Below are 13,774 nucleotides of genomic sequence, written 5' to 3' on the forward strand. Positions count from 1 at the left end.
AGTCACAGCTTCATGAGAGCTAATTTATATTTCCTGCTGGTGCATAACTCTCAATGAATAATTAAAACTTATGGAAGTATGATGACAACAAAAATATTTGTCCGAAAACAAATTAATACATACAAATATATCACATGTTACACTGGTTTTTGCACATAGATGTTTGTTGTAATTATTTAGACTCCTGGAGTGTTTTACCTTTACTGTAGTTCACTTTGTTGATCCATATAAAAACCCAATAGAATATTTGAGGGGATGTTTTAAAAATCAACTGTGGAGGTAAAGTAGATCAAAGTTGTTGTTTTTTAAGTTGTAGGTTTTCAAACTTCAAACTGACTTCAATAGAAAAACATCATGGGGTCAGAGAAAAGTTTTAGAGTTAGAAAGAAACCACAATTCTAATATAATTACATATAACTTAAGTTAAGCAATGCAAATATGTAATATCTGTCATAAACATGTTGTTAATGTTTATTCCTCAAAAACAGCATAGTTCAACTCACTGGGGGAAGCCCTGTACTGTTTTTTAACTCTGAAAGGTCGGTGTAGGATATTTAACAGAACAGTCTGAGTGGTTGGGGTGGATGGGTGGGCAAGAAACTGGAATTTTAACCACGTGGACCCTGGCACCTATTTCCAGGAAAAACACCTAAAATAACATACCCAAAATAAATCAGTAATATCTCCTCAACAATTAGGCCTAGATGCATAATTCTGGTCTCCTTTGAGAGGTCAGAAGCTAAGGAATATAAATCCATTGTACATTAACATATTTATTTTACCATTACAGACTACATGGAGATAAAATACAGAAGAAATATGATATTTTCATCCTCGCCTGAAAAATAAAGCTATATTTTAAAGCAATAAACCATCAAAACCATCATAAGGTGGATTATAATGCACCTGAATATCTTCTAATACACCTGGAATACAACTGTAACTGTAAAATTGATGAAAGAAACTGATATACAACAGACAACAACAAACAAAAATATACCAGGCGAAGTTCCATGTTTTGTCCATATTTACTGTTTATATGTATATGTGTTTTATTGTGAGTTATCCTCAAAACTTTATTTCTCTCCATATAACCACGTTCCAAATAACATAACACTTCCAAAACATTGAAATATTGATAAAAACAGTCAATATATATGACCAATAGCACTGCCATGCTTTACAGGCGACAGCTTGAGAACAGAACATCCTACAGGCTGTAAGTGGGCTCTTTCTCTTCATATTGAAGAGACAAACCTATTGACATCTTACATGTCTGTGTAGCTCCTACGGGCCGCCAGCAGAGGCCATTAAAGACTGCCTCCACCAAAGCAAACTCTTCTTCTCTACTTCAATCCCATCAACAGAAACGAAGCCGACCTTACCAAGATGGCGGCATGCTAGACGGTCTCTTTTGACACAAAGGACCGTTGTTTTTGGATGGAAAACAGCTAGAACAGCGAATATCGATCACATCCCCTGTATCGGGGAAGTCCGTTTTAACCAGGAGACATGTGTTTGTTTCCTGTGTGTTTTCATTTAAGTTACGTAGGTTGCTTAAGTTACACAAGTAACTTAACTTACGTAAGTTAAGTCATGTAAGTGCTGTAGTCATTTTAACTCAAACCATGATCTTTTCCTAAACCTAACCAAGTAGCTGACTGACTGGGACTTACTCCTCAGTGGGTTTGTGTTTGCTTGTGTTTGGGCTAGTCTTAAGGCAGCTAACTAGCCAACAGATATACACTTTTGTCAGATCTAGACCTCCCTTTTAAGCTTCACCTTAAGAGAGTGGGAAATATGTATATCAGTTACCTTTAAGAGATGAGAGTTGTATATCAAGAATAAACAAAAAACAAAATAAAATGAAGTGGCTCTTCAGTAAGTAGCAGATAACAAAACACAGACCTGTTGTGGCCATCAGATGGCCGATTAAAGCGGTAGTAAGTGATTGTAATCACTTTTTGTTAAATTCAGCAAATATTTCCTCACTGTTTGCGAGCTCTCTCTTTGTGTTTACTCTGAACTAAAATGTTCAGCCCTTGCTCACCAACAATTAGTGCTGATGCAAAGGAGTGACGGGGTGAGAGGGGCAGTGGGAAAGAGAGTTCTGTACACCTGCACATTCGAACGTGCATAACTTCAGGCACCGGGAAGAAGCAGAGATGGCCAAGAAACAGCCAAAGAGGAAAAGGTTTAATGAAGATAAACAGACAAAAAAGTTATGACTTGTTAAGGGTGAAGGTGTTGTCACCTGGGAATTCTCAAGACTCCCTTAAAAATCCCAATTTTTTTGAGTTGCTGGGTTAGGGTAAACACTATCTACAACAAATTTTTTAATAATTGAGCCATCTTGTAAATTTGGCTTTGTTATTCTTTCCTTGTGTATGTATGTATTGTATATGCCTTGTTAACAGCAGATGCAATCAGCTGCCCATTTGAGTGCAGCGCACACCGTTGCACACGCAGTTATTTCTTCCCACCCGAATTGATTTAATTTTTCTCACAGTGCATCTCTTTGCACTTGAATGACACTAAATAGAAGGTGTAATTAGTAACTAGAGTCTATATTTTATTTGTTAGATAATATATAAAAACAACAATCTGTATCAGAGTCACAAACGCTTCATTAAAAGTATGGTCTGTGTGGGAAGTACATTCAATAAAATTGTCCAGCAGCAATGGACAAACTTTAAGTATAACACTAAAGCTGTCTGATGGCAGCTTCAATACCCACTGCTCTTCCTGGTGGATAGATAAAGCACTGCAACTGGTTTACACTAGAGGTGGGGTGCCAAGTTCACTACATCATCAAGGAGGGTCACATTCCAGCCAAAGACCCAGCAGGAAACCAGTGAGGATCGGCCACGAATGAATGTAGCTTAGCTTAACACGAGGTCAAATATTTAGAGGTAATGTCCAATAGATCTTTTTCAAATAGTACATTTTGACATGTCACAAGCGTAAATAATAAACTTATTGAATGGCTGAATTCTATTTAGCTACTTCAGTTTCGACTTACTGAGACAGTTGAATGGAACAAAGCCATTGTTAATGTTATTCCAAAATCCTGTGCTTCTACTACTATGACAAGTCAAAATATCTGCTGTGAACAATTCAAAATATCATAAACACTGTCTCTGCACTCAGAGAACCTTGTTCAAAGTTAGAAGAACCATCAGTGCTATTTCACACAGGCTCCGCCCTCTACAGGACTCTATGGGTACTACCTCCTCCAATCACACACACGCACTTGCCAACTGACATTTTTAATGTGCATGTGACGTTTAAATAGCCGTGTCCCTACTGCCTCAGCATCCCTTTTTCTTTAGCAAACTGCTCACTGTTCATCACCTCCATGGATGGCTTCACCACTTCTAGAAATTCATCTTTGCACCCGGGCGAGGGGATGCCAGCTGACCTGTGGCTGGGGAAGGGAGCAACTGGCAAAGTGACTGGTTATGGAGGGAGAGAGGTCGGCGGATGCTACCACATCCCCCCGTCTCATGTTCAAGAAATTTTTTACATTGTTTTACATGTGCTGCTTGTGTACACTACGGTAAGGCTTTTCAGAATTACATTACTCAAAGGGCTAACTTCTCTCCTCAAAGAGACAACACCTCGGGTGAGGCTAAGGGCTCGCCCTGCTGCCTCATGTTCATGAAGTCACTGTTCTAAAACATGTGCTGCTTGTGTACACTGTGGTGATGCTATGAATGTTTAAACGAACTGTTTATTAAAACACATTACATTCTTAAAAGTGCTAATTCCCCACGCTGCATAATGGTCCTCTTCCACGGCGTGACTGTAACTCTGCATTTCCAGCGCGCTAGTTGAGGACTTCAACAGGCGCATTGCTAGTTCACCAGCAGTGAAATTGTATTACATAAACAGACACGCCGCCCTGCCGATATCTCTTTTGCCTAGCGGTCACAGCGCTACTAGGCTAGTCCGCTATAGCCGGAGAGAGACAAACAAGGCCATGTGGCTTCTATTATAGCGGGATGAAAGAGATCACTTGCTGCTTCTGTTGGTTTCGTTTCCTCCACGAGCAGCTCGTAGCGCCGTTTTGCAGCAGGCGAATGTGTCCACCCTGTCGCTGTCCACCCTGTGTCCACCATGGATGCTGTGAGCTTGAGGCTGACGTCGACACCAGGGATGCGCCTACCACAATCACAGTGGCTGTGGTGCGTTCAAGGACATCACGGCCCGCTCTGCCAAAAAGACTTGGCTTCTGAGCCACCATGGATCTCCGCCACCTGAACCAGCATAATGGACAAAAGGCATTTCCACATGCTGACGATCAAGAACCTGCTGGAGCTGGCTCGGCCCGGCAACTCCCGGTGGTCGACAGGCTGCAGGGGACAGCTGTGACATTCTGGTGTTGGACCAGCCTCTCCAAGTTTGGTTCGTGAAAGGGAGAGGCAGACACAGACTGGTCTATCCGCTGAGGTTGTACAGACCATCAAAGCAGTGGGCAGTCTCCACCACGTCTTGCTCTTAAGCTAAGTGGTTGGGCTTTCAATGCTGATACATTAAGAGGGAGACGGATCCGTCTACCTGTTCGGTGGAATCTATTTTCTCTTTCCTGCAAGGTCTGATGGAGAAGGGGCTGTCGCAATCAACCATCAAGGTATAGACAGCAGCTATCTCTCCTGTCACAAGGGTTTTGGTTACAGAACAGTCCTCACCCACCCTTTCATGATACTCTTTCTGGACGGTGTGAGAAGACCGGTGACGTGTGTCTCGGCACCTCCAAGTTCTATGAGCCCCTGAAGCAGTCCTCATTAAGAATACTATCTCTCAAACAGCCTTGCTGCTAGCTCTCACCTCTGCTAGGAAGGTGAGTGAGCTGTGTGACCTGTTGGTTCAAAACCAGCTGCATGCTTCTTTGTGGTGACCACAGTGCAGCCAGATTGAGACAAAAGCCCTCCTTCGTTCTTAAGAACATAGGAGCATGTTCAGGTCCAGGACAATAAATCTGGATACCTTCTACCCCCTACCCCACTTAGGGTACAGGGAGGTAAGACTGCATCTGCTGTGTCCGCTGTGTGCTCTAACTTCCTATGTAGAGCACACAGCCCCCATTGACGCACTGGTCAGCTGTTCGTCTGTTTCAGTGATGGTATTCAGTTGGTAAGACCATGTCCAAGAAGAGCCTGGCCAGCTGGCTTTGTAAGTGAATCTCCCAAGCCTGTACACGGGCAGGAACAGACCCAACGTCAGCGGTGCATGCACATTCCACACAAAGTGTGGAAGTGTCTACGACCCTTTTCAGCGGGGTGGGAGTCGAAGAGATCTGCACAATGGCATTTTGGCCCTTACTGTGTCCGTTTGTGCATTTCTGTCTCACGGATATGTCGGGCTCCATCGCTGATCCTGTTCGCAAAGTGCGACCTAGGATCATTAAGTGAAGATCCGGTGACTACAGGGTGTGGAGGGGGAACATACACTGGCGGTGCCTGACTTTCCAGTGAGAAGTCAGGGCAGCCAAGCTCCTATCGGTCCGGTGACCTTCTCAGGGGTGGCCCACCATTCTGTCACTAAGGTGATGTGGTGGTCAGGGCTTTGGCCAGCCTGTGGCCGATCAGGTTGGTGTGGTAGACTGGCTTGTTGCGGCTTGTTCGGACAGTCATTGGGCTCCACCCACTGTATCCATAGAGTCCAGTAGAAGGCGGAGCTTGTGTGAGATAGAACAAAGGTTACAATATGGTAACCCTAGTTTTATAAGCACAGGCGAAGCCCTCTACTAATGAGCCCTGTCGCTCTGACATCGTCTGCTGAAGAGGCGGTCGGATGCTGAAGCAGTAGGGACACTGCTATTTATACATCACGCACATATCAGTAGCGACGTCCTATTGATCAGCTACGTGCACAATAAAAATTTCGGTGGGCAAGTACGTGTGTGTGATTGGAAGAGGTAGTACCTATGCAGTCCAGTAGAGGGCTCCACCTGTGCTTAGAGAACTAGGGTTACCACATCGTAACCCTCGTTTTATCTATTCAGCTTAGTCACTAAGAATAAAAAAGTCACTTGCATATGTCTAAAGCTGTAACTCCCTGTATTATTTCCTAACAGAGACAGGGGTTTTTAAAATCCTTGGTTCGGTGCATGAAAAATGTTGCCAAAATGAGTCTGTTGTTGTTGTTCGAATCCAGCACTGACTGCTGAACTTCTTCCAGGAGCACTGTGTATGAAAGCATGTAATGAAGAGGCTTTCTGTTGGTTTCACATTCACACAAAACACATGCATTACTATCAAACCCAAGTTTTTTTGTATTTAAATTCACAGAATTAACAGAATATGTTAGCCAGGAATGCATGCATTGTTAGTTTTGTACTGTCATAGCATGAAAATGTGTGAAGTCTCCTTTCCTAGGCAAAAGCAGATAGCAAACGAAACAGTGAAACTCCTTTTTCTTAACATATTTTCTAAATAAAATCTGTTAAGCAGTCACAAAGTTACTGCTCCAGTAGGTTTGATTTATACACTATGACTTGTTTATAATGCTTCAGTGTGAAACATAAATTCCGGCATAAACACAACACAACGCAGAAGACAATTTGACTATAAGCTTACAAGAGTGTACATTAGTTAAAGACTGCAACGACCTCTTATTAATATTTTCTCAAACTCCAAAGTGCAAAAGTCTTCTTCCTGGAGAGATTTCCATTGCTGCCAGTTGTCACCAAGCACATCGATTTAACAAGGTAACACAAGCTGAGCCATTTGAAGGGATTCACCTTGAAGCACAGAGTGCCTTTGTGTGTCTCCATTGCTGCCTGTGATAAATGGAGCTGTAGGGAGGACAAGGAAGCGCCTGAAACCACGACTGCTCTGATCAAATAGGGACAATTAGGACAGAGGCAAAGAGGTTAACACACATGCACAGACAGACACACACAGCGGGACAACTTTAATATTGAACAGTTGAAAATGGCCAGGGCTATTGGAATCAGGTATTTTATGATGATAAGACTTGTATTTATCAATGTTATCCACTATTTCAAGAGAAAATCAAAGTGTCCTATGAACATTGATAACCATTGATGACTTCAGTTTCAAAATATTCAAACAGAAATTTGCCTTCAGAAACTTGACAAACACACATGCATGCAGCACACAAACACACGTGTACAGAGGATATCCATATCAGTATGATAAGTGGCATCCCCTATGGCGTACCAAGGCGGGGGGCCTCCATCATTAACCTCTGATTCCGGCATGTCCTTGAGTCAAAAACCGTCAGTCACCCCCCCCCCCCCCCCCCCAGGCCCCACTAGACCCTATTTTACACTCTGTCAACCTAATGATGCCTCCGTCTGACCTTCGCTGAACTGAGGGGATATTCCTTTTTCGAACCTTGCAGCATCCTGCTGCAGTCCTTCTGGTGAGGCTCTGTTCCAAGGCCACAGTGGTGCTGTACAATGGCTGACCACGCATCACCCAAGGATGGACACACACATGGTGGCAGGGAGGTTAGCACACACACACACACACACACACACGCACACACCAGAGGACATGGCAACAGCAGTGACAAACACGACATGGAACCAAACTAGACAGCTTGTCAAACATGAAGGAAGTCTTAGGATTTTGACTGGCATGGTGCTAAAGCCAAAGTCAAATACAACAACCCTAACTCTATCCTTCAAGGACAATGATTTCCTATATACAATACAAGCATGCAAGCAGATGTACGTACTGTATGAGTAATGCTGCAATTATTATTTATAAATCTCTTTTATTTCCCATGTGAATACAGAGTCTGATCCATACAGATGAAAAAGACAGACTTTATATATATGGTATGGTGACTAGTGAGTAAAATTGGAAGCAGGACAATACTGAATGTGTCTCCATGGGGACAAAAATGTAGGTCCCCACAGGTATCGACTGCTGTATGAGAATAAGACTTGGTTTTAGAATTCAGGTTACAATTGGGTAAGAGTGAGGCATGAAGTTGTAATAGTAATTATTAATAGAAATTCATCATACATCCATTAACATTAAGCTGTGCATACACAGTTTATCTCTTGGCAAAATACACCATCACTGTTTTTTTTGGTATTCAAGATAAGACACGAGTCACTCACACTTACAGTAGCAACTTTATGAAGCGTTAATGAGAGCTTGGTAGTCAGTTGTTCAACATCTCTCCCATAAGTGTATACAGCTGTTTCATCAGCATACTTGTAAATTTCCACGTTCTCACAATCAGATGGGAGATCATGGATGTATAAACTGAGCAACAGCAACTCCTATTGTGCTTAAATTTAATTGACAATTTTAAGTGAAGACCATACTAAATGCACTTACACGGAGCATATGCATTAGGCACTATATAAAGTTGCTATGAACTCTAATAAGAATTGAATTGTAAGAATATAATTACATAAAACTCAAAGCGGCTCCTGGCTAATGTCCGGTCTGGACGAAATGTGACTCAGGCTGCCAAGCAACGGGAAAAGTGTAAAGATATGCCCGCATCTTTACACAGACCTGCTCCATCAACATCCTCGATCAAACACTCACCGGACGGACTGTGTTCCGAGCTGACAGAGCGCAAGACACCGGCAAGATGAGAAGAGGCGGACTCTGTGTTTCCACTGAAGATGCTTGGTGCTCAAACACAGTAGATGGACCCTGTTTCCCAAATGTCATACTTTCTATGTGAAGATGAAAACCATATTATAATCACTATCTTGTTGGTGTTGATGTTTACATTCTCCCAGAAACAAAACAAACAAACAAGAAAAAATATATATATGGGACCTATATTTATAAAATACAGTCATGATGTGTTATATTCATATTCTATTTATCTTTTATCATTTATAGAGCATATCATAATATATCATGTAGGGTTTAATCAATTCTTAAAATTTAATACGCATAGATTACAATGCATTATGCAATATAATATTCAAACAAAAAACAAAAATCTTGCATGGATTCTTTCTATATGACACTTGACTGTGGCAATGTATGAGAGTTTGAATGTGTCCTGTACACACCTCTGAAGCAAGTAGACTAGAGCTGAGCGTGGGATGAGAGAATAGTATCCTGACCCACTGGCCTTTGGGGCACTGATCTAACTCAAGACCTTCAGCCCAAGGTTAATGAGATCTGGAAGTCATCCAGAACATCATCAAGCCAGGGGCTCAGAGCCTCGAGCCGGGTCTTGGGACCCAGAGGCAGCAGATTGCTTGGTGAGGCCTGCTACTCCATACTCACTGGACCTGAACAACACCAGAGCAACTGGCAGGCAGATCGTATAAGGGGAGTAGACCTGTCTGTCTGCCTCTGCCTGTCTCTGCGTCTCTGCTATACTGTACTGTATGGCCATCTGCTGGAACTTAGTTTGCTTCTCTGATTGGTTAGATAAACATATTGGTTAGCTTAGCAATTTGTTGGTTCCACCTGTTTTTGTGCATGCCATGATTTGTGTCCAATGACAATGCTGAAAGCCAGTGCCAAATACGTACCAAGGCAGAATGGACTCATGTGGAGGTTAAGGATGGTGCATGTTTAGGTGAAAACTATTTAAAAAGCTTGTTTAATTTAATGGAGGCACCTTGTGGCCTAGGGGTTAGTATGGTAACCATGAACCACAACATCCTTTCTTCGGACCATTGTTGCATGTCATTTCCCATCATTCTCTCCCCTCACTTCCTGTCATCTCCCTACTGAAGCAATCTAAGGAAGTCATAAAAATGTCCAAAATAATCATATGCATTGTATAAAAAAACAGCTTTTATTAATTATTATTATTGTTTCAATAGTTTATGTAATCTAGCTCCATCAATCCGGTGTCTGAATGTTTTGCAGACTTTAAATCTCATAGTAAAAACGGAGTTCACTTAATGTCATTTAGCTTTGAGATATTAAAGTTTTCAGTCCAACACAACACATTCTGTATTATAACCTTCTTTCCTGGTATCTGCACATGTATGTGTTGTGTGTATAGGTCTGTGTGCATGCCTAAAGGACACTCTTTGGCTATTTGCAGTCAGTGTAAAGCTGATGATGGTGGGTTCCTTTCCCGGTGGTCAGCGCAGAAGAACAATTCCAAGAGGAGCACAATTCTGCAGCATTTACTTGCAAAACCACATCAACAAATGTTGCAGAATAGTTCAGCTCTTGAAATCAAAGGCAGCGTGGTGAGGAGGTGATGCAAAGGATGGGAGATCATTGCAGAGATGGTGGCATTATAGGTGAGATGCAGCCTGAAACTTATTGCATATGGGGGAAAAAAACAAAGACTATAAAAGAATAAAAATACAAGCCTTATTGCTTTTTCTCTGCGCTGATGTACACATATTGTCCACACATATATTGCATATTAGCAGCATTGTAATACCTTTTTTTCTGTATACATGATAATATTCATCAGGGGAATATTACAAGCCTATTTTCCTTGCTCATGCAACATGACATTCAGGTTCATGTCCAAACAAAACATAAAAGCCTGCCAATATCAATGAGATAAACAGTATTGAGTTGTCTTGTGTCTGTGAGCCAACACTAGTCTGTTTTCTCAAATACAACAACACTGCTTTTAGATGCAAGTCAATATGTAGTGCCTACTAACACTAGAGATAATGAGAAGTCACTGTAGCAGTGGTACTTTGAAACCTACATTTAATAGTTTCACATGTAATCAGGAAAAACACTCTCAAATACTTCAAATGAAAAGCCCTCCTCTCTTCTCTCTGTCAGTCCATCTCTCTTACTCATCAGCCTTCCTCCCTCCTCTTCATTAGTGAAAAGCAGTAAGCGCTATCTCTGATTAGCACTTGAGGATTAGTGCGCCTCTCCAACACATCTCTGCTGAAGTGTTGAGAATGGTGTTTGCTCAATTAGTGACAGAAGGTGAAATAGGAAAAGCAGGATTCCTGGTGTGAAGCTTATTTTTAATAGCTATGAAATACATTTATCTTCCTTTCTTTACTTTTTATATTGGATCTTAATTATCAATCACTTTCATCATCTTTAAACCTCATGCCAGGTTTGCTACTGCTACAGCTACTGCTGTGTAGTATATGATTACAGTGTATTTACTGTACATGTTTGTGTTATAGTAGTATTTTTCTCTATTTGATACTGTATATGCATGGCAAATTCTCCTCAACTTTAAATTATCTTAGAAATAGAAATAAAGTACACCTTATATCCCTTACACCTCGCCTTTTACACCATATGCACATGTTCACCAGTGTTTACAACCGACTATTACTGTTTGTACAGACTTCTGCTTTCAACCCTGTGGTAGTTGCCGTCTTGTATTCACTCGCCCTTACTTGCGTCATGGTTTAATCTCAATCATGACATTTAGAGATCATTGAGTCTGGTGACTTTGTAAATGTTTACTTGCAACGTAGCGAAGGCTAACTTGAACACAACAAGCTTGATTTGGTGATGAACACAGGGGAGTGAGTCACTCTCCCCATCCAGACAAAGTATTGTGTGACTTGCGATCTTCTTCCCATCTCTGAAGAAATGTAATGTCATTAATGCAAATAATTCACTTTTTCTGGTTAATTTGTTCCATTATGTATCCTCTTGCCACAATTATTTGAACTTCATCTATTGCATTGATTTTTCCCCCCTGTTTAATTAGAATGGTATTTTGTAGCATGAAGGTTTATTGCATTGAATCAGGCTTTGATAAGATACAATGACTGGAGATTCATTATTGGTGATCTCAGGTAATAGAGGTAATAGGCTCTTTTAATGCAGGCCATTTTTATTAGTAGAAAAAACAATACCATTAACAAGGATAATCAGAGCTAATTATCTCTTCCATTGCAGACACCACGCAGACTGGGGGGTTTAGTGAGGATTTGAATCTCTTAAGACTTCTCCAGCACCATGAAATCACTGCTTACTGCAACTTCTACTTCAACAGGACAGTGTTTTTGTTAAATACTTTGACTGTCATGGTGACACCTGCACTTTCTCCCTCTCACAACAGTCTTCCTTCCCTGCCTTTGCTGGCACATTGATGCATATCTTGTGCATTACCGCTACTTATGGACCAGTGGAGTAGTGTAAAACCATTGGCAGGAATGGAATCGTTTCAACTGTGTACACGGGCGTGTGACAAATCAAATGGACACCCATGCACAAAATGATGCCCTATAATACTACTAATGGTTTAAAAGCTCCATAGGACACCTTTAATGTATCTGTCAGTGTGGAAAATGGAGTATTTCCTAAACATTACACAAAAAATTTGCCATATTGTCTGTCCTGTGTGTGCTGTCACCAAATCCAGTGTCAGCTGTTGGGATTTTAGGAAAAACAGCCTTCATCTTAAAACAATGTTACAAAAAAGCTGTATTCAACATAACATTAAAGTTACAATATTGCCATCCAGCTTTGTAAAATGTAGGGGTTCACTGGATATTGATATATTTAAGCGACATAATGTACACAGACAAACAGAAGAAAGGGCTTAATTAACAACCAAACAATAAGATTTAGATGAAAACACAAAAAAGACACGTGAATAAGAGAACAAGAGTAAAAGACATGTGCTAGATGGGCTCATTCAGGGGCAGCAATCACTTATATATCAGTGACATTATCAGAGACAGAGATCTTTTTATAGTCTTTACAGAGGTCAGCCTCACTGATCCCTTTACAGCAATATTTATAGCAGCTTAGAAAGAATGTTGTGCCAAATGAAATAACGAAGTAGTAAACTTCTCAAAAGACATCTGTTAAGTCTGAGTGAGAGCAGAGTTCCTCTCTAAATCTTTCTTTGGAGACAAAACAGTGGCTGGTAGAGGCTTTGGGATGGATAGTAAAGCAGTGTTTTTATAGTTTGAGTTTGACTGCTGAGATAATGTTCTGACAGGCTCCAAGACAATGCTGACCTGTATTAGGGATATCTCTGATGCATAGTCACAACAGTAAATCTATTATAGTGTTTATTGTTGGCTAGTGGGCACTGACCACATGAATGTGATACTTGTTGGAGCTGACAGCTGGTTTTTCTGTCCATCTCTTCAACACTTGGGTCCACAGCAAGAAGTCTTAAAGGAATAGTCTCAAATTTTTATAAATAATCCTTCTTGCCGAGGGTAAGATGAGAAGCTCAATACTCTCTCATGCCTGTATGGTATTTCAGCTATAGGAAGGTGACATTTAGCAAACAGAGGGAAACAGCTGGCCTGGTTCTAAAAGCTCAAAATCTGCCAAAATGTCTATCTATTCCTGTAACAACCGCTGGCCAGATTGATATATTGATGCTCCCCACATGAAGATTTCTGATGATTTTGGTGATCTTTCATCTAGTGCCGCAGTCAGTGGGCTGTGATAAGAGGAATCTTATCCAAAGAAAAAACTAATTGAGAGAGCAAGATTTATGGTTTTATTTGCTGTGAACTGTCATTGTCCCAAGATGAAGAATCCTGTAAAAGCCAGAAAGTCAAGCTCAGTAACAGTTTTGTTCAGATCTCAAGCAGTATGTGGGCTGATTTAGGGGACACTAAAGTAAAATAGTACTCATAATATTGCTTTTTATTTAGAACAATAAAGAGAAAAATATTATAGAAGTTTATGCATGGCACAACTCTCCATTGTGAAATCTTTGATCTTGTGTGTCAACCCATTTTTGTTACCTATTTGCTTTAACTTTACCTTTACTGTTCCTCAGTTGTGTTTATGTTGCTTCTCTGTCTCTTGCTCCAACAGAGTCATCTGTACTACGCTTGTGAATGTCAGTTTATTGAAAGCAGAGTCTATCTTTTGTGAGGTAG

The 13,774-nt window shown here is 41.0% G+C and overlaps 1 protein-coding gene across 2 annotated transcripts in view; it reads right to left on the bottom strand.

Annotated features, from left to right (window-relative positions):
• The window catches only part of LOC119903932 (ephrin type-A receptor 6-like), a 189,507-nt gene that overhangs the window by 91,233 nt on the left and 84,500 nt on the right, over positions 1-13,774 (bottom strand). The window lies entirely within an intron of this gene.

Source organism: Micropterus salmoides, unplaced genomic scaffold, assembly GCF_014851395.1.
Source record: "Micropterus salmoides isolate LMB-PRFRI ecotype aquatic unplaced genomic scaffold, ASM1485139v1 Ms_hic_scaffold_15, whole genome shotgun sequence".
In the NCBI taxonomy this organism is placed as follows: Eukaryota; Metazoa; Chordata; class Actinopteri; order Centrarchiformes; family Centrarchidae; genus Micropterus; species Micropterus salmoides.